Genomic DNA, 25,000 nt, shown 5'->3' on the forward strand with positions numbered 1-25,000 from the left:
TCCAAATCGGTCTTTTCTACGCGCTTGCTCTCACTAGCGGAGAGTTTCGGTTAGCAGACGACGCCGGATGGCCAGCCGCTTGTAAACTTCGATTAACTTGAAGTTTCGATTGAGCAGACGGTTGCCCGATAATGAGCCCATATAACGCCATAATAAGAAAGAAAAGGACGAGAGACTGGTTTCTGGAAACGACCAAGCTCGTTGACGCGGTCTTTAGTTATCCCAACAAGTCCGGTTTTACAAGATGTTATTTCTTTTGTGCACTTGTAAAACCTGGTACACTTGCGGCGTCGGCTAGCATTGGATCATTTGTTTTATGTAACATGTCTACCCTAATTTTACTCTCTGCTACCTAATTGTAAAATAAAACTTTCAGTGCCCATTTTTTTTTTTTTTTTCTTTTTTAAGGTTAGTATTAGTAGCTGGATTGAACGGTGGCTATGTCCCGGTGAGAGGGCACTCGAAACCTCTTGACCCCTCAGGTGAGGAGTCCTATTCAGGCAATGCCCTCAGTGGGACGGATAAGTTGCCAACGTAGCGCTCAGTCGACCTCAGGGTGTAATGCACTCGACCGATTGCGCTGGGGGACAGCTCCGTGCGATAAGGCCCCCTGCAGCGTAAAGCACGTCAAGGTCTTGGGGGGGGGCGGCCGGGCGCGAGGCCCGGCCGAGTGTTGACGCCATGCTTGTGTCCAGTCTGCGTCTTCGCTCAATCTCAGTGTGATGATGTCACAATTCTGGTGGCCAGGCCTTGGTTGTTTTTTATGGTCTCGAAGGCAACCGGAGTTCTCGGCTGTCTGCCGCCCCTTCCTGAAGGCCGCAGGGCCAGCTCATAGTAGTAGAGCTTTAGTAGAATGTTTCGATAACCCCGATACCCGATGCTCGGCTGTTGTTATTGTTCATGCATCGTATAGTTATCGGAAACCTTTATTTATTTAGGTACCTTCAAGAAGGACATTTACACGAGGGAGGAAAAAACAAACATTTCGAGGGGAAGTAAACGGCAACTAAACACAACAGTAGAATAGCCATAGCAAACACTTTACCCGGTGCTGAACCTAATCAATGCAAGTAAAAACACGAATTGAGGAATAATCGATCAAATCACTCAGAACCACCAAAATCATGAGCAACTATCGATCGAACAAAGATCGTGTTATCCATAAGTGACTAGAAACAAGGGCCCGAAGATGTTCGGAGTTAGATCGGTGAACATGGGATTAGGGAGGTCATTCCACCAAACGACAGTTTCGGAAAAAAATAAAAAAAAGAATATAGAAATGAAGAGGTGCGACAGGGGGTGTAAGGGATCGTGGGTGATTAAGACGAGGTGTGAAGAAAGATGGCTGGGTGAAGAGACCATGGCGCAGGTAATCGTTTTGCGCACTGTGCATGCGCTGCGCGAAGTAGTTCTTACAAGGTCCGGTTGGTGAACTCACATTGGTGCAAATTAGTAACATTCCGAGAGGATCCGGGACTTCATAACGCGATCGTGTCGCAGAAAGTCCGGCGTCGGCGGGACCGGAAAATTCTGATTGGTCCTTAAGGTCATGACGTCATAGTTACGTGTGACGTCACGTGACGCTACCGACTAGGCCATGCACACAGGCTCGGGAACGGGCGCGGGTTCGTACGAGAAGGCTTTGCGAAGATAAGGCTATCGCCTTCCACTCTTAAAGGCGAAGCTTAAGTGTCATTCAAGTTTTTTTTATTACGATTCTTGGGGTGAAAACCCCGAGTCAAACTCCCTATTGCCGCACCCTGTACTTCGCGAGTCTTGATGACCTGGACTCGCAGGTCGAAAAGACGCGTGGCTCTGCATGGAGATAAGCCCTCGCTTATCTCGTTCATTCACCGATACCGCGCAGTCAGGGATTCCACCGGAGCGTCATTATCGGCCGCGGGGCTCTCTTCCGATGCCCGATAACGAGGGAGGTCCGGCGGCTCTCGGCGCTAACCAAACATCTTTTTGGAACGCCCAGGCTTTGTTCTTCCCGGTGTGCTACTCATTATTTCTAAATTCGAAAGAGCTATCGAGAAAACAGCAAATGAAGGTGGTGCCAGAAACAAGGTTAAATTTTTCTCGTGCTCTCCAGCGAGGCGACGTCACATGCTGTGTAATCTACTACAAGTCGAGCAGGTAGTCTAAATAACACGTTATTTTGCGTGCGTCTTTTTTTTTTCTGGCGCAAGTTTTTCTATTACATATTTCACGCCATCCTTGTAACTCGTCAGAAACAAGCTGTAATGCAACATCTGACGTCATGTTTTAATGACGTCAGATCATGATCTAAAACTTCGATAGCTTCGCAAGAAAAGAGAATAAATATCGTGACTACCAATTTGATTTACTTGTTCCCATGTTTTCATTAATGAGTCGAACCAATTTTGAGGCAAGTCAGTGACTGAAACTTTCGCCGGAGTCGTTATACGGTCGTTTCGAGCGACTTATGTTTGTTAATTTTTCCGCTAAATTTAGCGGAGAAATCGACGTCACGCGAGTTCGTAGACACCAGGACTTCGCACCTTGACTTGACGTCAATTTCCCTCTAAATTTAGCGGAGAAATTGACGCATACCCTCGAGTCAGGTGAGGTCTGTTTCCCCACAAACGATTACGGGAATAGAAAAAAAAGAAGAAGTTAATAATAATGCATAGACGGACGGGCGAGAAGACAAAATCCGGGCATTACCGCACTTTACTAAATGCCCTTTAGGCTTATAAACACGGCGCCGGTGCTCCGGGTGGTGGGCACCGGGAGACGTGCTTTCGGGTCCGCCCGCTTATTTCTGACCGCGCTGCTGTTTTGATTGGCACGTTCAGTACCCACCCCTCTATGGGATACAGTATATTTGCGGGCCGATCGCGCCTTTTTTTATGTATTTTTTTTTTCTAAGGTACACGCAACTTGCATCCAGCGGAATCCGTGTGACGTCTCGTCCGTCAAGAGGAATTGATTCGCTTTGAACCGCGGCGCGACGCACGCCTGCTTCGTGTATACGTGGGCAAAGTCGCTTTCCTCGCAGGCCAGGAAATACTTGAGTGCTCGGTTGGTTGCTGTGCTCGATTCAATATGTCATAGAGGTGCGAGAATGCGACCCGAGCTTTGCCCTCCAACCCCGTTTGGGGCTTTTTTTATTTTTTAGTATCTGGAATGTTACGGTAGAACGAAGTTCTGGTGTAGCTCTTGAGACATATTGTTCACGATATACAGTATATCCAATGCGGGACGCTGTTAGGGCAAATAAGATATGTTTTTTTTTTTTTTTTTTTTTTTTTTTTTTTAAATTTTACTTTGGAAAGGTTTTTGAGGACAATAAATATTCACGCCCAGATTAGTCTAAAAAAACCATTACATTTGAAAAAAAAAAAAAAAAAAAGAAACTTGCGATTGTTTATTTATTTATTTATTTTATTTTTTATTTCTGTTTTTGTTGTAGCTCCGTATGCCTGACCTGTTATGATGTCGAACAAGATCGATCAACGGTATACCTATAAAAGAAAATATACCTTTTTATTGTAGAGATTGTTATAGGTTCTGTGAAGTTATCGCCGTCTTACTCAATATCACCTAACCCCTCCTGTAGAAAAAAAAAAAAGAAAGATATGAGGTGTTCGAGGTTGTCTAACCACTCGGCTAACAAGGGGCTCCTTATGCGCGGGCGCACCGGGCGTAAATGCGTGCCCCGCATACTCCCCGAGGCATTGTGCGGAGGCTGTGGCGCGGAGTCGACTCCGGATGGCGCCCCGACGCGATGAACTGAAACGGCTGTGATCTTATTTACTCGTTTATTTACTAAGGCATAGTAGAATGCCTTTTAACCATGGAGAATAGAAGGGTAGGAGAGGGCATGACGTCAGCCGCGTAGCCTCCACAAGCCATGCTCCCTTGACGCCTCGCCTCTTTCGCATTTTTCTCCTTACTCTCACCACATCACGTGACCGTAGCTAGCCTTCGTCTAGCTATGGTGTACTAGAATACACCACAGCCTAGCCTTCGATCTGATAAAACCTACCGGACGGAGCGCGCGCAAGCCTGCAAGGTACCCTCCTACAATCAACCATCCATCTCACACGTGACATGTCACGCGCACCAATCGCCAGACAGATCTGTGGTCACGCTGGGCACAAAATCGTTTAAACTTTTTATGACTAGGTTGCACCAATATTGCAACGTGCCCCCTCCTAGTACTTTTAACCTCCTTGCTTTTAACCAAACCGCGTAATACCGGAAATAGTCCTGTCCGTCCGTACGAGCATTTTCCCACTAAATTTGGCGGGAAACGTAACGTCATGTGGTGTCGGCGTATCACGTGACACCACGACTTGAATGTATGACGTCAATTCATCCGCTAAATTTAGCTGGAAAATCGACGTAACGTGACCTGGGGGAACACTTTAATTTCCCCGCTAAATTTAGCGGTGAAATTGACGTGACGTCATGGTGTCAAGTCCTGGTGTCACGTGATAAAATGACGCCGCGTGACATCAGGTCACGTGATTTATATTTCTCCGCTTAATTTAGCGGCGGAGAAATTATTTAGTGAAGCAACCTGTTTGACTCTCCGAAACGACCGTTCGATGTATGTCCTTGCTGGTAAGGTGGAGGCCTCGCCGAATTTCGTCCCAGCAACGCGGTGTAGGACTCTTTTAAACGCTTTCCGGCAGAAGGACTGTCTAAAGAGGTTCGCGTTGGTTGGAACACTGACAGAAGCGAGATAACTGTGTCCATGCCGTTTCTATTTCCGCGACGTCCCATGTTGCTCTTGGCCGAAGCCTCGTATCTTGAAAGGTCTCATTACCGTCCTTTTTTCCTTTCACTGTTGCGCTAAAACACCGAGCAAAGAAAGGGTGGCAGCCGGCGTGATGAATGGTTGGAACACGAGAAAACGCAAGGCGCGACAGAGCCTGTTATGGTGCGAGAGGAGCCACTAACATTCGCTGCGCTACAGAGTGTCGGCGCTATGTTCCCCGATTTGAAAGCCCGAAAAGAATTGCAGTGATCTGATTCCAGCGCAAAATTGCGCCGAAGTTGTCATTGCCCCGCTACATCCTGCTACGTTTCACCAAAATGCGGGTAACTTATGCCAACGCTGCGCCAAAGGCTTATTTTATTTCATCTAATAGCTCGATCGTCGCTACACTGCCACATTGTTACGTTAAGCTTGCACACATTTTCAACACTTTTGTGTATCTCTTTGAATAGCGTGTGATTTGATGTGATCTTTGTATCGATCACGACACAGCACTCGGAGGTTTCGGGATATCTCTCGTTATTTGTCGCCTGTTCGGGCGGTTTAATTAGCCCCGTTAAAGTGCGCTTCTCATCGCGCTCTGGTGCACTACAGAGAAGCTGCCCCTGCAAAGTAAAAGTCACGATTTTTTGTATGTGGCTTCGCCTGATTGCAATCTTGTGTTGAGGGGGAAACGCTCTTCCAGGGTGGAACGGTGCACGTTAACGAGTGCTGAGTTAGCGAGTGCTGATTGACAACATAAAGTTGGCAGTAAAATTTGCACAATAAAATTGCGTTTAGTTTATGAGACTGCAACATTCTGACAAGTTGCACGCATCATCTGTCGCAATCATGTTTCGATTTTTTTTCATTTATTTTTTGTTCTTAATTGGGATTTAGGGAAGTATACTTTGAACTTGGGTATCAGGAAAGGGTTGATGAATCAAATTGATTAAACGTGGCTGGGCTGCACCATAGGTTTATTTTTGTCTTTAGTCAATACCTAAGTAGGCCCCGAATTGTTCGTGGACACGGTCAATAAATTTTTAATTAAATTGACATAGTAGTGGAATGAAAGCAAGGGAATACCACTAATAATAACTAATAAAGTGAAAGATGTGGTTGTGTTGTCCCAGTTTTAATCGTGTTATTCTTTCTTCATCCATGTCCACTAATAACGTTAGCTGTATTTTTATGGCATATTATTTTTCCACGTGTTGACGTTTCACCATCGTATATCTCCGCATGTAGGATGCAGAACTAAATTACCTTTGAAATTTAATTATTGCTTTGCAGTAGATGTTGGCAAGTTGTTGCGCAGAAATGAAAAAGGCAAATTCGAAACACTTGTTTTTGATTTGGACAGGCCAACGCTTCAATGTATAAATAGTAGCCGCAGTGGAACGAAGGGCCTGCCTGTGCTCCAACGGTGTTATTTGTTGCTCCAAAATGGACTTTTGGCTGCTTCAAGAGGTGCTCCGAAATGGCTTGATCACTAAAATTTGCAAATGGAAAAACTATGTTTTTTTTTTGTTTTGATTTTTTCTTACCGGTGTAGGTTCTTTTGTAACTTTATCAGGGACTGTGTAAAATATGAAATGTGAAGTACAAAAAAAAAAAAGAAAAAAAGATGAAGGTAAAGCAGATTGTACACGATCAATAAAAATGTGCCAATTCTGCTGAATTTTTTTGTTGTATGATTCGTTAACTTAATTAGTTACCGAGCCATATTGCCCAGCGTGCCCTTCTTACTTTCAACGTCTTATTCTCTTAACGAAGCCGGCGTCGGCGGCGTTGTGACGGGAAAATCCTGATTGGTTGATAGGGTCGTGACGTCACATCCGCATGACCTCGCGCGAGAATTTCAAACAACCCACAACACTCGCGTAACGTCACGCGTGGAATGAAAGTGATTAAGAAACATGACATGTAATGCGAATTACTGGTCGCCGCATGTCTCAAATGATTTCACTTTATAAAGTAATTCATTTGCCTTAAAGAAAAAAAAATTAGGCGCGATTTGAATCCACGATCCTTCGGTTCCGAGCCAGACACGCTGCATGACGAGATCACGCAAGGCACGCTTGCACGGCTTCGGAACGAGCGGGAGTTTATATGTTTACATTTTGCTATCGCGTTCCACTCTTAAAGGCGAAGCTTAAGTTTTCTGCTGTAATTTATTTTAATATATATCTGTTTGCGCATCTGCCACAGTCTATACTACCATGCACAACTTTTCGTCGTGTTCACACGAGACTGTTTTGTTTACAAGCGCGTATCTCCCGCCGATTCGAGCCTGGGGTATCTCGCTCGGCACACAGAGACGACGATAAAGTTATCGGCGAGAGACGATAACGCGGGAAAAGTGTCCGGTTAATCTGTTTGCGCGGCTTGTTCGAGTCAGACTTCCGGATTCGAGAGGCGACGACGGGTTATTCACCCCAAAGTGCGTCGTTCCACAGGCGCCGCCGCGCCGCACTCGGCACGCCGCGACGACGGACCGTTCACACAGCTGGTTCACACACAGAACTCTAGCAAGCGGCGAAGGCTATACGCTCTAAATGAGCCAATCAACGTGTAGGGGAGAGACTCGTGACTCTACTCTATCTCGCTACACTCTCAGGAATAGGGTGGGTAGTACTTACACCCCTTATCGCATACATAACATTCCACTAACTACAATTCGACGTTCAGCCCTCTGATGTCGAACCGACGCTATCAACTTTCGCGAACGGCTTGATAGGCGAGTGATACAACTTATTAAAATATCTGATGTACTCATTAAATACTACGGGAAAACACTCGAGGTTTTGTTGGCCCTGCTGCAAAACCTGTGTTTTTTCTTCTTCTGTTGTCTTTGAAACATACATTAGCTATTTAGTAAGCTATATCACACAGCTATCAAGCCGCATCTAAAAGTCTGTCCATTCAGTTCGACCAGAGAAATGTAGTTTTGGGGTGATATGTATGGGACAAGGGGTGTAAGCACTACGCCCCCTATTTCTAAGAGTGTAGTTCCGCGCAGTGCTGTCGAAGCCGCGGGCGGAAAAAAAAGGGCAAGGCCGCTTTTGTACAAATCTCGAGTGACGAGGTGACCGTACAGAGTAACTATACTCGTTTTCCACTTCGAGAATCGGAAGAAAAAAATGTCCAGCAGCTCGCGGAGTATTACTAATTTGCCCCTTTATGCGGAGAATTAAGATACACGTGGGTACGTCCTAGGTTAGGCATATGTTATCTTATCAAAACGTACAGCTTTCTCCCTCCGATAACCAAATCTTGTAAAAACTAGTTCGCACGGCGTATAAACAATGCACAAAACATTATTTTCTTGAACATGATTGTAAACCTGAGACTGGGGCAGGAAGAGAACACAACAGAAGGTAGTTTTTTCTTTTTTATTTTCTTTCTGGAGGTGAAAACGAGTACAGATGTCGGAGGCAGAGAATCGCCTTCCTTTTGTTTTAGCCGCCAACTTCTGATTGGCGGAGAAAGCGTCACATACGGCAAATCTGACTGTTTCCGCTTGCGGGGAAGTCGTCTTGCGGAGCGTCGCGGTTGGGGCCGGACAGATGTTTCGCTCTGCGCTCGCGAAATGGAGATCTTACACTGAGTGAGGTCTGATGAGCAGAAGGCTCCTTGAACTTTCAGACATCGTGCGTGCAATTTAAACGTGTAATCGCGTTTATATATGTATATAAACACAGGCTTTGTTTTAAAGTTACTAAAGGAACAGTATTAGCATTCTTCCGCCCATCCATCCGCATCCGTCGTTGCTCTAAATCATTACTTATCTAGTGGCTCTAGTATATTCCTTCCGGCCAATAAAACGAATCGAACTCGAAATTTGTCAGGATCGTACCATCCCCGGTCAGTATGTGGAATACTTTTCGAAGCCGGCATGGGCCGGGCCCCCGTCCATCGAAGAGAAGGCATCCCAGTCCCGAGCCACGGCCGTTCGCTCGGTCTTCTTTGGGTTTTGGTCGTCGAGGGGCCTTCGGGAATCCCGACGGTTCTATTTAGGGCGGCCCCAGACTAGACCCCTCGCTCCTTTCCCCCCCTCTTTCCCAACCCTTGTTTTGACTAACTCCGAGGGGAATCTGTCCAGTGGACATCAGTGGGCCTCTCTTCCACATCCTCTCCCGCTCGCCACTTGATCTTCACGCTCCTTCGTAGGGATGATCTTATTTTTAAAATAGTTTATTTTCTCATCGCTCGTTCTTTTTTTTTTATGTTACAATGCCCTTTATTCTAACAAAAAAAAAAAAGTTTCATCTAGTTTTTTGGGGGGATGCCCCTAGAACCGCTGTTGTGTACGCGACGGGTTTTGCAAGAAATTGGCGCGCTGTTCTTCTTGCTCGGGTTTAGGGTTGTCTTTGGGGTGCGGAGGTACAACCGGGGAGTAAATAAATAAGCGTGGCTGACATTGAGGAACGGAGGAAAACACGCGGCAAGGACGAATGACACACACACATATACACGCGCCCGTATTTTTTTCTAAAGTCTTCCCTCAATGTGAGTGTTAACAGCGAGGTCCGACGACCAACATCTCGGCTGGTGGGCGTCCATTCGCAGCCGATCCGACCCCTTTTTCCGAGTATGCGGTTCCCGCAAGCTCGCACTATCTCTCAGTTCGTGAACATGTCCGAAGTGTATAAGGCCTCCTGCGCTCTTGCTTTGAACAAACTGTGGCGCCCTCATGTTGGACAGTACAAGCTGACTTGATTGAGCCTCGCAGTAGTTATGGCACGTTGGTTGAGCTTTTTAGGGGCGAAGCTCCTTAGGATCTAGCCTTGTCCGTCCGGCGTTCGTGCTCACATCGATTGCCATCCCATCTGTCCTCTTAAAAAAAAAAAAAAAAAAAAAAAAATGTTTGCGCTGTCGACAGGATTGGAACCTGTGCGGGGAGACCTTAATGGATTTCTGGTACATCGCCTGAACCACTCGGCCACGACTGCGGGACGAGTAGGGGGCTCTGAGATGTGGTAGTAACTCAAGAGCTGGGGATGTCATGGATGAAACGTTGCATGTGGCCGCTCAACGTCTATACGGGATAGAAAAAGCGCTGCAATAATAAAAAAAAAAAAATTAGTACCATCAGCATACCTATGAACAGAATCAGCATCATCAGCACCACCAGAGCCTCGCCCCAATCAACATCATTCACCACGTGGAGATGCGGTCATTTTTCTTTCTGCGTGGTGCTGAAGAACGGAAAAACACCCTTGGACGCCCAAAATCGGCTAGATTCAACGCCGCAAGGCGATCGAAAGTGCCGAATTCATGCCACCACAGCCAGGGTATACGCGTCTCTTATCTCTGGTTGGTGACGTCAAAATTATCTGTGTCGCAAGGCAATATATGTATAGATACATATATATATTTTCATTTCTAATTTGGAACGCGTGAAACGACGTTTAAAGTAGTCCTTTCCTCGTGACCTTGCGTTTCGCACCAGAGAGGGGCTCGCGTCTGCATGCTTGACTGTTTGAGACGCTCAAGTTTGTATAGACGGTTTGCAGCAGCTGTGCATGGACGCCGCCATAACTGACCTTCAGTTTTTGTTCCCTCTTATTCCGTTTATTTCACTTCATCATTACCATAGCAGGCCAGGTTATTGCCATGTTAGATTCAACTGTGTCCTTTTCTAAAGCATCGGCCTTTGTAGAGGATCGTCAACTACCGTTTCAGTTGCTCGGCATCTCGGTAAGACAAGAAAAGGTCAGCAATGGCGGCTGTAATTTGGCGCGTGTGTAACGCGTCTATATACTACCCACAACAGGTCCTAACAAGTCCTTTTCGCAGCGCCCCCTGGGCAACGCAGGAAGCCCCTCGGACCTCAACTTGGCGTTCCATTCCCGACCACGGCTCTCTCAAAATCAGGCGCCATAGGAGCAGCACGAGACAATCGGAGAACGGATATAGTCTGAGATTTGTAGTCTCTCTCTCTGTAGTTCGGATGCACGCATGGAGGTCCTCGGGTTACCGTATGACGCACCGGCCTCGGCCGGGGCCTGCGTCCTTGTTCACACCCCCGGAGAAGGGTTGTTCGAAACGCGGAAGGGTCACCCGCCCCACGGTTTCGACACGGCCGATCGGAACACACGTTGTTCGCCGCTGAGCTGACAGTGGCGACACTGGGGCGTGAGCTGCGCCCTCTCCGGACCTATGAACCGCCACCGGATGAATGGGTGGATAGATGGATGTACCCTTAGTAACGGGCGGTAGCTTGCGCCACCTAGCGCCACCCTTTCGTCGCATGACCCTTTCGTTGCCCGGGCGTGAGCTGGAGCGGGAACACGTGGCGAAAGATGGACGCTACGATTGGTCCAACGGGCACGCGGCCCTCACCGCACTGTCAGCTTAGGAGCCTGGCGAGAGATTAGCGTAGCCCCCGGAGCGTAGGTTTTTGAAATCTCTTATCTTTCTCGCGATTCTTATTCCGACGGGGCCTTGGAAGAAGGAGGCGTGAAAAATCTCGCCCTTGAGTTGAAAAGCGTAATGTAAAGCCTCTGTAATAAGAAAAAAAAAAAAAAAAAAGATTAAATTAACGTTTGCCGATTTTGCTCCCATTTTGCGGCATTTGCGGCGACGTTGTATCGACGGGCTTTCCCCGAGAGGCTTCCGACCGAATAACCTTACCTTTTTTAATTTTTGTTTCTGTTCACGATTTAATTTACGGGAATCGTGCGATCGCATTGAAATCTTGCCGTTACAATCTGGACAGAAAGTCCGCAATCGAAATATTGCCTACTGAAAATTTATATATTTTCCTTCAGAACGCAGCTTTTCTGGAAAGCAAAAAATCTACGAAGATTTGTATTTATTTGCCATTTTATTTTGGGGTGCCAGGAACAAAAAGTGTATTGAAACACCTCAACTAGGTCCCGTACCCCATACGGGTTTCAGAGCGGCGCAGCTCTTACAACGAACAATATACAAGTGAAGCACAAGAACATAAAAACAAAAATAATAAGAAATATGTACATTTCTAACGCAATGATACGTCTGGAAGCATTTCTACAGAATATTTTATACATGCTCGAAAATATAATCCCTTGTTCTTTCTTTAAATGTATCTGCAGATCTTGATTTAGTTGATATATTGAGAATTTGGGGATGCATATTTAGAAATTGCGTTAATTTCTGCTTCAATGTATGTTCACCATAATTAGTACGCATTTGGCCTCTATCATATTCCACACGTCTCAAGCTGTATTGCGTGACCCTTAAGGGAAATTGTGGAACAAAGGACCCCGTATTGTTTTTGAGAGAATTGGAAGATTAATTTCGCAAAATTGAAAAAAAATATTAACTGTTGAATAGTGAATAAATTATACTCCTTAAAATAAATATATGTGTGTTCATTATAGCACAAGCATGCGATGGACCGAGCTGCTTTTGTTTGGAGTGCTAAAAGTTTTTCAAGATTGCTTTTTGATATCGTTCCCCAAACCAATGAGCAGTAATGTAGGTGAGAGTGCACAAGTTGGCGCTTAAGCCATGTTGGTAGTAAAAGTCTTAGTCTATGTAATATGCCGATTGATTGTGAAAGAGTCAAACATAGTTTAGATACTTGAGTTGTCCAGTGCAAATTCTGGTGAAACCCAAGAACTTCATGGATTCAGCCTTCTCTAATTTGTTTGAATTAAATTTTATATCGATGTCATAACTAAGTGGCTTGTTTTTTTCCCTGAAAATAATATATTTAGTTTTAGAAATATTCAATTCAATCTGGTTTGTCACTAGCCACGTGGATAGTTTATTTAAAGAATCATTTGATAAACTTTCGGGGGGTCATTGTGGGAGAGAAAAAAAGTTCTAGTCGTCTGCAAATAATACCATGTCCGAAAAATGCGAGATATGTACAATATCATTATTATAAACAAGAAACAATAATGGTCCTAGAACGTATCCTTGTGGGACACCATATGCGATTTGTTGAATATCAGACTTGACGCCGTTAGAGACGGTAAATTGTGAACGAGAGCTCAAGTAACTGCATATTAATTCTAGCGCTTTGTCCCTTACACCCTGGGTACTCAGCTTTGTTAACAGGATTTTGTGCTTAATAGAGTCGAAAGCTTTTCGAAAGTCAAGAAATATTCCGATCGTATATTGCTTACTTTCTATATTGGTTATAATTTTATCTTTAATGTTTAGAAGTGCCATTTCCGTCGATTTATTCCTTTGAAATCCGAACTGCTGTTCTGAAATTATTTTGTGTTTTGTAAAAACAAAACTAGTTAGTCGGCTATTTATTATTTGTTCGAATATTTTAGAAAAATCGGGTAATACAGAGATTGACCTGTAATTATTGAAGACGTTTTGTGCACCACCCTTGTGTATAACGCAAACTCGCGCTACTTTCATTCGGCTTGGGAAACGACCAGCTAATAATGACATGACATATATCGGTGTGTGTGTACTGTATTTGTGCGGCTCAATTACGTTGCTTCGAAAGAAGGAGTGTTAGAAAAATCCGGATGGATGAAGCAGTAAATGAAAATAAATTTGAGAAAGCCATCAAAAAGGCAGTCGGGGTGTTGCTGGGCTAAACGCTGAACGACCAAGTGCCTTAAAATAGTTAACACTAAGATTGCCACACATGTACACACGGAGGCACCCGGACTCCGTTCTACATTTGACAACTGCAGAGTGACCTCTGCAGTTGTTTCCAGACGGGACTGGCGCTTTCTCGCCCTCTGGATGTGTCCTCGAGGATGGCGTCATGTCACGTGACATCAGGGTCATACAAGAAACGCTAGTGACAGTGTCTGCGGACTGTGTTGTTTGTACGACGTGTTAGCTGTTAGAAGTATACTGCCGAGCTGTACATGGATCGATGACTTTCGAGACTGTATACAGCTCTACCGCCCCGTTGCAACGACATGAAGCGCCGGTGACCTAACCAAGAGCGGGGAGATGCTCCGAAGGATGTCGAGGCGTTCCTCAGATCGTGATCGGGATTGGCGCGTGACATTGTAATAACGCGGTGTTGCAAGAGGCGAGAGATCTAATCCTCCCCCGGAGCTCGTATATAAGCCCGTGAACTGGCTCGGCCGTGCCTCGTTTTTCTTTTTCTTTTTCCTCTCGTTCGTTGCCCCATAACCCGTTACCTGGGCGGCGGAAACGTGACGGAACGCCGTACGCTTTGTTGTTCGCCGCCCCACGGGCGGAACGCAGTGCGCGCTGTCGAAACTTTGGGCGCAGTCTGTCGAACCGCCACTCGTGTATCGTTCGCTATAGTCGAGGTCGGTGCTGATGGCGAAAAGCTTCCCCGTTTACGAGAGTGCCCGATAAATATTGAAACGTACACGCTGAACCACATGGGGTACCTCCTCTCGTTTACATTGTTAAAATTTACTCGTTAAACCGACGCTGACTCCAACTCCCCCCTCCCCGCCCCCAGCCCTGAGTAGTCTGCTAAAGCCAGGTGCTATACTGCGTTCACCCTTAAGCTGAGACTATAAAGCTCCGCCTTGAGCGCGAGCTCGCTGGCTTCCGCAGTGCCTTGTTTGCGCGTTCACACTTGCGTCGGCAAGGGCACAAAACTCGCGCTGAAGGCGTCTTCTAGTCTGAACTTGAGGGTGAGCGGAGTATAGGGAGTATTCACTGGCGGCCATATCTGTGTGCGCGACTGCTGAGCGCGTGCTGACGGCCAGCTTCCGCAGTTCTTTTGCCACGTGCTTTCCGTACCATCAAGAGTGCCGGTCTTAGCAGCCTATTGGCGTGAGCTCGTTCTGAGCACGCGCTCTAGACAGCACCCACAAATATGGCGTCCAGTGAATACTCCCTATAGGCTAACCTCTCGGCCTTTGAATCGTCCTCTTTCGCTCTCTCTCCCGCCTTCTAATGTTCACAAACGCACAGCCCACTGCGCGATCTCCCCAGTACAGCGCGCAAAGCCCTCGTCACCATACGCACCAACTGTGAAGATGGCGAGGCGCGCGCTCGATCGCCACTCGCCTTTTCATTAATGGTCGCGAGCGGGAGAGGAGGGGGTGGACAGAGGGAGAGGAGCCAAACCTCGACCTCAAACTGTACCTGGAAGGGGAGAGGCACGTCTGCGTATGTCGTAATGACTCTGCCCGCAATTATACGCGCTCTGCTCCGCATACTACCCGCTGTGGAACACTGTAACCTCGTCGGGGACTGCGTTAGTCTCTCTCGCTCTTAACTGGCGCGGTTTGTATACGAACGGACTGCCATCCACTTAACTCGTTTGTTCTTCGGAGAGGAAGGGGTGCAAACAACCCCTATGATTTAGCCACTCGTACGTGTGAGCCCGATTGGAGTAGCGAACAGTGGTTAACGATGTTCCGTGGGTGTGTGCTTAGCATTCAGAGTTCACAGGTCCGGTGTACACATAGGATGAGCTTCGGTAAGATGACTCGGCGTGTGAACGTTTCGGTCTCATGCCTTTGCTTCTTCGTTGCGCGTAGTATTGCGCGCAATGAACCCTTTTCAAATACTCGCTTAACGCTCACGCAGTATACTCGTATCCGCGTAGGCATGCTCAGAGTTCGCGATTATTCATTGGCTCATGTGGCGCTGCAGTCACTATAGAAAGCGCGAACTTTGGAAAAGGGTTCTGTCATTTCTTTCGAATGGGCATATATTTCGGATCTTGTGACATGTCTGCAAGCAGGAGAATATTTCAGTCAGTGAAGGCTGCCTGCGGTCTCACGGTGGCCAACCTCCCGGCGGCTATCTCTTCGGAGGGCTATGCGAATTATAGTCGAGGATTTATAAGTGTATGGATGAAAAAAGTGGACGTTGTTGTACGTGAGTACCTTCGACTTAGGAACAGCTTCCTTCGGGTGGCCCCCCAAAAAATATGACTATACGAGTCGTAAGATGCGCAGTAAACGAAGGAGTATAGGTTACGACTTAAGAGCGATTTATTTTGAGATGGGAGCGAAACACACTTATCAATAAAGAAACGTGCCTGGTATGCGAGAAGACATGGGGCTCTCTTTCCTCTTAAGCAGAGGTCACACACCATACCAAAGACAGTCTACAAACGCGGTCTCAGGCGCGTTTCATCCTTGTATGGCGGCCATATTGGCCATGTAAAAGTTGTCTGCAGACATGTTGGAAGCGAACATGCTTTGAACATGCTTGAGGTCGCAGACAATTCTGTCATATAAGCTCTGTCTTTAGTATGATGTACAACCAGTGTGACGGAGGCCTTCGTTCCTAATCGGATTTTCGTCTCGTTGAACGATACACCGACTGACCCGATTCCGGACCTCATTACAATCGCAAACGAGGGAATAAATGGTTTATCACCACTCGCTTCGTGCCGGCGGGAAGACGACGTGTCCGCGATCCGTTTCGGACCTTCCAGGCCAACCCCGGCGGTGGTACGGGGGCAGTGTGAAGCGGTGCCCACCGGCGTGGCCAATTAGAGAGAGCTGGACCCGTTACACCCAACGTCGTTCTGGGCCTATATACCACCTAGAAGACAAGGCCTGGGTCTCCCCCACTCAAACGTCATCACTATATATAGTAGCGTCACCACCTGCGCGTTTCACGGCGTCTCCCAACGCGCGTGCGACGCGGCGACGGCAAGACGTCTGCCGCTTCGTGGGAACATCGGCTCTAGTGAGTCCACAAACGATGGCGTAATGGGCAGGCCTTGTCTTCTAGATGGCACTTGTGCAGCGGTGCCCACCTGCGTGGCCAATTAGAGCGCTGGTCCCGTTACAGGCAACGTCGTTCCGAGCTCGCTGTCTTGTGGGCCAGGCGCTTTGGGTGTGATGGTCTCGTGCCTGGCCCTCCCCGCCGCGGTGGAAACCAGTCCGGATCGCTGCAGCGTGTATACCACCGCCGCCGAGCGGCCGCCGCCTTTCATTACCGGACCGTGTCGGCCGTCATTAGGGCGTCTCGAATCTCGCGCAGGCTGTCCTTGTTGTTATTGATATTACTATGATTGCCAGTGCTCTCTTTCGATGCTCTCGGAAGGGGGACGCCGCCGCGCTTACCGAATCAAGCGACCGCGTTCTCCTTGATTGGACCGAGGCGTCATTTTTGTGCGTTCTGCTGAAGGCGTCGTTATCTTTGACTTCTCTCGCACGGCTCGAATGAACTGGGACGCCTGATCTGGATTGCGAGCGGGACATCTGGCAGCCTCCGAAGTGTCTCCGCCGTACGAGCGGGCGCGTGCTGTTGCTGGCCCGCCAAAACAACGCCATGTAAGAATCATCGAAGCCTCTGCCCTAGCATTTCGACATGATCAGATCGAGCGCAGACACTGATTGGACACAAGCGCCGAGGCAGCGTTCGGCTGGTTGTCCAGTCAATGCGTCGAAGGGTGTTCAAGGTCGGGCTCGTGCCCATTTGCTGAGTTGGCTCCTTCCTATAGGCTGGGCACGTACCATAGAATATGAGGTGTAGTTCACAGGCCTTTGTTCTAGGTGGTATTCGCCAAAGTCACCTCCACGCTGGCGCCACACGTTCTTGCGCGCAGAGGGGCACATTCAATATCATCTAGGAGGAAAGGCACGCGGAAGAACTTGTAATTGGGCTTGTTGGTGAACGTTACGAAGCATGGTGCAAGGCGCACCAAACAACGGACACAAGGAAGAAGACACACACACACACAGGCGGATGACGTCATCTTCATAATCTTGTCTTCTAGGCGGCAGGGGTACATTGAGCGTCCCTCGTGACGTCGTACGTGGCTTGTATTGACGTCACGTCAGCTGCCATTGTGGTGGTCTTGCTGCAGAGCGCGTACCTTGTGGACACGTTTCGCACCACTGAAGCAGCACGCATACGCACCTGTTTGTTTTCATGTAATTGGTGTCTGTATTTCGTTGTCCATTGGCTCACACCCTTGACGTGAATGTAAACAAGTTCCACACTGTGCTGTTCCTCGATGGACCAATGACGAAGGCCTCTGCTTTAATCCGGAAGCCTTTGTCTCGTGTCCTTCTTGGTATCAGGTCGTTTTGGAAATATTCGGATTAAGGCCGGTTCACACTCTTGCGACCGACTTCGACCGAGAGAGACCAGACCGGTTTTTAAGCCTTTTGCGACTTCTTAGGACCGGATGCGATGCAGCGGAGCTGGTCCTAAGTCGCAAGAGGCCTAAAAACCGGTCTGGTCTCTCTCGGTCTAACTCGGTCGCAAGAGTGTGAATGGGCCTTTACGTGCATGTTTTTGACGGTTGGGGAATCCCGTGCCCTATTTTGTTTAACATAAGCCCCGATATTTAGTCTGACCCAAGAAAGGAGACACCGAAAAACACCGAATTTGTGTCGAAAAATAAAACCCCGAGAAAACGCCCCAGAAATTGGAAGAAAACTAAACCCCAGAACACGGAACCCTTACGTATAATAATGCGGAGAGGAAGTCGTCTGCTTCTTGAACAAGAGTTTCGATGATGCCAGGACGCGGAGCTCTTATTGGCTGACTGAAAAAAAATAGTGGGTAGACCAAAAGGCATCTAGCATTGAGGTCTTCCCACTATCCTTTCTATCGAAGCCAATCAGAACTCGGTGTTCTTTTGACATCACTGAAACTCCTGCACAAGTAGCAGACGACTTGCTCTCCGCGTACACCTGTAATGGAGGTCTACGTACGTGGGGCCGTAACCTTTCGTGCGCTACTTTTGGCCAAACCTGCGTTTCCCCGCCCGTCCTGCAGCGTCGACTGGGCGACAGAGGACGAACTCCTTTGTCTTTCGGCGTCGCTGCGCCCGCGAGCTTCCCTCTCGTCGGGTTGTTGTTTCTTCTTCTGCCCTGTCGCGGGGACAAAGACGCGTCTGTAGTCGGTCGCCTGTTCGTTTACTCGACACCCGCGCCCTCAAGGTCGAGGTCTCGAGCTCTCGTCGCTGCGCTAGATAATGGCAGCGTGACGTGCGACTGTTTACTCACACGAGAGTAGAGTTTCGCGTGTCGTTCACATCTGTGTACTTGGGTATATAACTGCATACTCGGACGCCATTTTTTTTTTCTTGAAACGCGAAGACGGGGTTCTGGCCGAGCTGTGTACTGGCCCCTTTCCTCTGTATGTCTCCATAAAGTGCTTTCCTCTTCTCCTCTTTTAACCTCTCCTTTAATATCTCACCATCTTTCTCCCTCTCCGCAGAGTAGTCGACCGGGACAATTACCTATAGGCTAATCTCGCCGTCTTCCTCATCGATTCTTACTTCTTTCCTCGAGGCAGCGTTCGTGGTGGTCACATTATTGCTTTAACAAATAACCGTCAAGGAAATGCGCGGTGCGCAGAAAGATAGGTTTATCTCCGAATGGAGCATATAACTTTCATTGGCTTCACATCAGCCAACTTTGTGGTGATCTTACTGCCGAATTTGACAATGCATACTTTATTAAAAAAAAAAAAAAAAAGTACATTGTGTCCTTGGCAAGAACAGGTAGGAATGACCAGCAGAACTTGGAGACGACGTCACGCGCGGTCCATGTACGCGCGCAGCGTCGCAGAGTCGTCAGAGCGTCACGGGCGGTTTGCTGCTTCGCAAAGCAGAGACGACGACAGACGCTGACACGATGATCGTCCGACGGGGAGTTCATGGCCCGTTACGACGGGGGGATGGTCGCCAGCAAAGCAGCGGGGAAAAAACACAGGGGGCTGTCAGGGCTCCTTGGCACCATTGTGCACGGCTCGATCACCGTCGCCGACCCGTTACGCACCTGTGGCTTCGCCTGACGGTCGGCGTCGCGATTCGTTAAACCCTTCCGTTGAATGGGGATAGTTTACGTGCCGCCGGCAATTGCAGGCTGCCGCCTGCTCGTCCCCGGGGCGGTACCTTTCGGTGGCCGTGTTCCCTGGGCGTCGCCTCGCCACGGAGCAAGTGTGGCGAAGGTTCGCTCATATTTCTGTTAGAACGCCGTTAGATGGCGCAACATGTAAGGGACCGTTGAGGGCCAATGGAGGAACCGTCCTTGTTCGAGCACAGGTTTACGAGGCCTGTGCGAGGTCCCTTAATCCGACGGTGCCGGGAGATGCTTAAAGACCGAGCAAACCTTTGCCACCTTGGCTGGCCTTGTTCAGACACCCCTCTCGTCTTCCACCATGGACTAGAGAGTTTCATTAGACAGGGGCAACCACTTTCCCTATGGTCCAAATACAACCAAGTCGTTTGAACTGCTCCGGTTTTTGTTCTCTTGTTTGATAATCTTTGTAGTAGACCTATAAGTACGATAGTTGAAACTAGCAGTGCAATGGCTGCCTAACAATAAAAAAAATGTAAACGAAGTTTAACCGTATAATAGGGGGGGCCCAGGTGTTCGTATCACCACAAGCGCATTCGTGGTACTCAAGCAAAAGTGCAGGCGAGCGTGTTTTTAGGACCGACTTCATAAACCCTGGAGCGAGGGCGAGACGGGGCCAAGGACAAACACAGAACTTCAAACGCAGCTTAAAATTTATTTTCCCAACACGTCCTTAAAGATACGTTCATGACCGGGCACAGACCTATAGAGCTAACTAATCAAAGTCATCTTGAGACGAATCCCCCAAACGGTGCCGTTTTTTTTTTTGTTGCTCTGTCTCAAGGTCCACGGAGAATGCCTCATTGCCGATCGGGCGAGAAGTTTAGCAACGATAAGGTTTACGTGGTTTTTTCGAAGACTTACCTCAATCTTTATAGACGGCCTTAGCAATAACCGTACGCAAAACTTTTTATTTTTATTTTTAAAGACGGGATTTGGATTTAGCGGCCAAAAGCGTCGTTGTGGCAAGCCAGGATTGACCAAACGGGCATTCCAATGTTTTCATAGGATCGGAGGCTTTTGGTCGTAGTATTCTGCTTCCATGGACGGAGATAAGAGTAACGTCAGACTGTGAACTTTGTCCATGTTCGGTTTACGAACAATGATGGCTTCAAGCTTCCGCCGTGCTTGTTACACGTACCATCGAGATCGCCGTTCACATTTGGTGATTCTATAGTCATTGGTCGCACAAACCTCACACTGGCCGTGCTCCAAAATGTACTCCACCTCCCTCTGGGGTAAAGGCTCTGTACCTTGCCGTTCGAAACCCTACCCGCGTTCAGCGTTGTTCAATGCGTTTTGTCACGTGACAAGATCCGCCGGAGTAACCCGCGGATCCATTCGAATAAGACCTGGAACACGACGCCTGTTTGCCGCAGACATGTGATGACAGAATTATATGCGGATGCGCCTCACGCGCGTTAGAAGAAAGTTTCTTTCGTTCGAGTGGTTGCTTCCAAAAAGGCCCGCAGACGGTGCTTGTGTGACCGATGTCACCGTTACACAAGGAAGTAACACGTCTCAGACGATGCCTGCAAGCGTGTTTTTAGGCGCCAAGCCGTGTGAATGTTTTAGTCCTTTTCTTTTTTTTTTGTTTTTTCTCTTGAGTAGAAACCGTAAAAAAAGATTAAAAAGTTCAGTTTCTGCATGAACATAGTTTTTTTTTTAATAATGGCGCTTAGGCATACCTGTACCGTCAAAACAGGAAAACGCTTTATTTCATATTTAAAAAAAAGTAACGCAAAAGTAACCTGCGTTACTTTTTATCGGTAGCGGTAGCGCGTTCCTTTTATTTTGAGGTAACGTAGGTCGGTAACGCGTTCATTTTATTTGCATGTAGCGAGTAACGTATTCGTTTACTTCCTTTCGATAACGCCTACAACACTGCCTCAAAGCGGTGTTGGAATTGTAACGCGCTTACAAATAACGGCGTTACAAGCAACGCCGTGTACTTTTTTTAAACAACGGCGTAACGTGCTCGCTGTGTTCTTAAGACAGAAGCGGATGACGGATTTACGTTACTAATTTCAAGTGACGGGTAACGTAGTTACGTTAGTCGTTACACCTTCCCAAAACATTAAAAAAAATTAACCTAAAAAAAGTTTTTTTTTTTTTTTGTTTCTAGACGCTAAGTTATGAATTCTTGCACTCATCTCACCTACCTTCAAAACTTTGCCTCTCTTTTCCCCACACTCCTAGCTACGTTCTTCGAGTATGGCGCTTATGGGTACCTGTAACATCGGAACACTAAAACGTTTTAACTCATAAATAAAAAATAAAAGGTTAGGCAAAAGTGGCGTGCCTTACTTTTTATCGGCAACGCGTTCCTTTTATTTTTGGGCAACGATGGTCTGTAACGCGTTCCTTTGACTTGAAAGTAATAACGAGTAACGTATTTCGTTACTTTTTTTTTTCGTGGCGCCTACAACATTGTTTTAAAGTGATTCATTGATCTAGGTTATTCATGGCTTTAAAAAAAAGGTATAAAACACCGAAAACAACAAGGACCAGGGCGAAGTGTTGTCTTACTTCGTCTTGCTCCTCGTTGTTTCCTACTCAATATGCCGCGTTCACACTGCCAAAACATCCAACAAAAGACAGTCTGCCACAGACTGTCTGAGGCCTTCCCTGTATTACGCATGCGCAGTTCGTATCGGAGGGCCCATCGTATACCGTATCGGACGTGCAAAAACGGTTCCCTAAAACTCCCTATGGGTCACACACAAAAAAAACTGTCAGAGGGTCTGCGGCCTTATACTTTGTAATCTGCGTTTGCCTCTTTAGGTGACGTAAAAACCCTTCGGCCTTGTTATCAACTCCCGATACCTAGCTCAAATGCTAGTGTTTCTTTTTTTTTTTTTTTGTGTGTGTGTGTGTGTGTGTGTGTGTGTGTGTGTTTTGTGTGTGTTTAATGCGTTTTAGAGGAGCGAGACGCTACCGGCGCATTGATCTTGGATTTGGCGCCCAACGCGGGGGTCCGGAAATAATACGAAAACGCCGGGGGAGGACAGAACTCATCTGCCACTGTTCAAGGTTTCGCGAGTCCGTGTTTCTTCTTGTCGAACGAGGGCAAGTGGCTCCGGTGTTTGTTGTATCTGCGTCGATTGAGCACTTTTGAGCGGTGCCATAGACCAGCGCCGGACTGGAGGAAGTACACACCGTCCTGTCTGTTCTGGCGGAGTTTGCCACCGAAAAGATTTGCAGCCGGCGTAAAAAAGAAAAAATACGAACGAAAAAAGTTTTTCGTCTGTTTCCCAGACATGCACTCGTCCTCGAATCGGCCTTGCGCTCTGTTTATTCCTTGTATGTTATGCCTGCGTCTGTTGCCTGTGCGGCGGCTGCCAGTCTGGAGACGTTTGTTCCGCCGTTTCTGTTTGCGATCAAAGTGTAGAAGAGGGATTGCGTCGGGAGGGCGACTTCATTTTTCAACCTTGTTTCCATCTTCGTCCCATGCCTGACTCATCCGCTCGCCTCCCGTCTTTCTATGTAAACGCATCCGTTGGAACCCACACGCCGTTGGCGCAGACGCACGTTGGTGCATTATAAACATGCAAAGGGACACACGCGTTTCATTTGATCTACAGAAAGACGCGCTAGTGCATGAGTAAACGGGCAAGCGAACACACTCCTACCATCGTAATACCCTTTAGTAGATCGGTTCGGCGCGAGTGAAGCCACTGTGGACATATTACCAGTCCCAGGCTGCGGCTGCCACCTTCGGGTAGCGTCACGGCTACTGCACTGGCCAGGTGGCGCGATCCGCCGCCCGATTTAAAGGGTATGCATCTATCCATCCATCGGTACCCGGAAGGTACACCATGGAGGTTCAACTGAACGATAAAGGGGAGTTTGCTCGTTTTTGGTGTGCAACTAGAAAAGGCTACGAACAAAAGCTCGATTCGGTGTCTCATCCATACTACATCAGCTGCCGTATAAGCATGCTGAACCATGACACGTATTAATATTTCGGAAAAGGCAGGATACCCTTCTTTTGAAGTCGAGGGAGCAGCCGTTATGTCATGTAAAAACTCTGACGACATGTTCGGTTGCATCGCTCGCCTTTTCCTGCAGGTATAGTAACGTGTCTCTATATAGGAATGCGCTATCTTTTGGTGTTTGTTTGCTTTTTCAACGATCGAGAGTTAGGCAGTAAACGGAGCCATACCTTTCGGGATGTTACTGTATACACAAGTAACCCGTAGGCTTGGCGACCTTCATCTTGACGGAGTGGGCGGGGCGCTTCTCCTATCGGGAGACATAATAACAGAGGTCGCGGTGGCTCGCACGCACACCTGCGATCCCGAGCAGATGCACGAACACGCACCGACAGACAGATGCAGGCACGCACGATACATTGTGCGGCGGAAGGAACGGCGATGAAGTCCTTTTCGTCCATACGTATCTATATACTCCGCTCACCGCTAAGCTGACAGTGCAGTGGAGGCTATCCGTGGTCGGCGGACCAGACGCGAGTTTCTATTTAGCCACGTCATCCCGCTCCCGCCCAGGACCCCCGCGCAGAGAGCCGGGGTTCAACTCACGCGGAAGGGACGTTCTGATGGGTCCTGGGAGTGCGTATTTCCTGCCTCAGCTCGTGGATAAACGGAGTATGTGCGCTCAGGTGATGATGATGATGATGTAAGAACTCCCATCTCTGGTTGGAATGATTAGTGGCGTTAGAGTGCGGAACGCCTGCTTGTGGCGTTCGGCTCTCGCTTTCGCCTCCTCCTTTTCCTCAGTGTCTGCACTCCTACCTTATTCGCCCTTAAGTTGACAGTGTGGTGGAAGCAAGTGATGGGTAAAGGACATCTAAAATGCGCTTGAAGTAAAGTACAAAGTAAAGGAGAAGTGGTGTACTTGAAATAAAGTGGTAAGTACACTGGGTGCAATTTATTTGAAGTACCGGCTATAAATAGACTGTAATTTTAAAGTAAAGTTCGCGTGCGTTTTAACGCAACTTTTCATGGTGCCCTTTATTCCCCTATGCAATGATTTTTTTTTTTAAACTGGTTTGCATTGTTTTAGGGGTAATCGTGAATGGCGGCGAATATTGCCTAAAGTCGAGTGGCCACGGCGCAGTTATTTTCAGAAATGGCGGCTTGTTCCGCTCAAGGGGGCTAAACGTTCTAGGAGAGAGTACGACGTCGGCCCCGTAGTTTCCGCGATCAATGCTCTCGTAGAGGACTGCCCTCTTTTTAACAAAAAACAACAACAATGCGTGTGCGGGAGTGCTGGCGTAATATTAAATTGACTCCCGAGACTGTGGTGCGGAAGGGTTGAGAAACTTTCTAGTCGAAGGAAAAGATAACAGGGGAGAACGTCTCAAAACGTTGGGAGGTTGTCCTCTGTTGTCTTTGTCTTCGACTTGAAAGTTTCTTAATCTTTCCGCACCACAGTCTCAGGTGTTACATTATGATTGTCCTCTCCTGATATTTTTAACCTCCTCGCTCGCGCTGACCTTGCTAGAAATAGCGATCAAATGTACGGGAAATGCGAGCGAGGCGTCGTCTGCATGCTCGCATTT

General features: G+C 47.7%; 1 protein-coding gene across 1 annotated transcript in view; it reads left to right on the forward strand.

The window, feature by feature from the left end:
• Positions 1 to 25,000, forward strand: part of LOC8040683 (A disintegrin and metalloproteinase with thrombospondin motifs 20) — a 259,801-nt gene that overhangs the window by 769 nt on the left and 234,032 nt on the right. The window lies entirely within an intron of this gene.

This window comes from Ixodes scapularis, unplaced genomic scaffold (genome assembly GCF_016920785.2).
Source record: "Ixodes scapularis isolate PalLabHiFi unplaced genomic scaffold, ASM1692078v2 PGA_scaffold8__174_contigs__length_109621045, whole genome shotgun sequence".
In the NCBI taxonomy this organism is placed as follows: Eukaryota; Metazoa; Arthropoda; class Arachnida; order Ixodida; family Ixodidae; genus Ixodes; species Ixodes scapularis.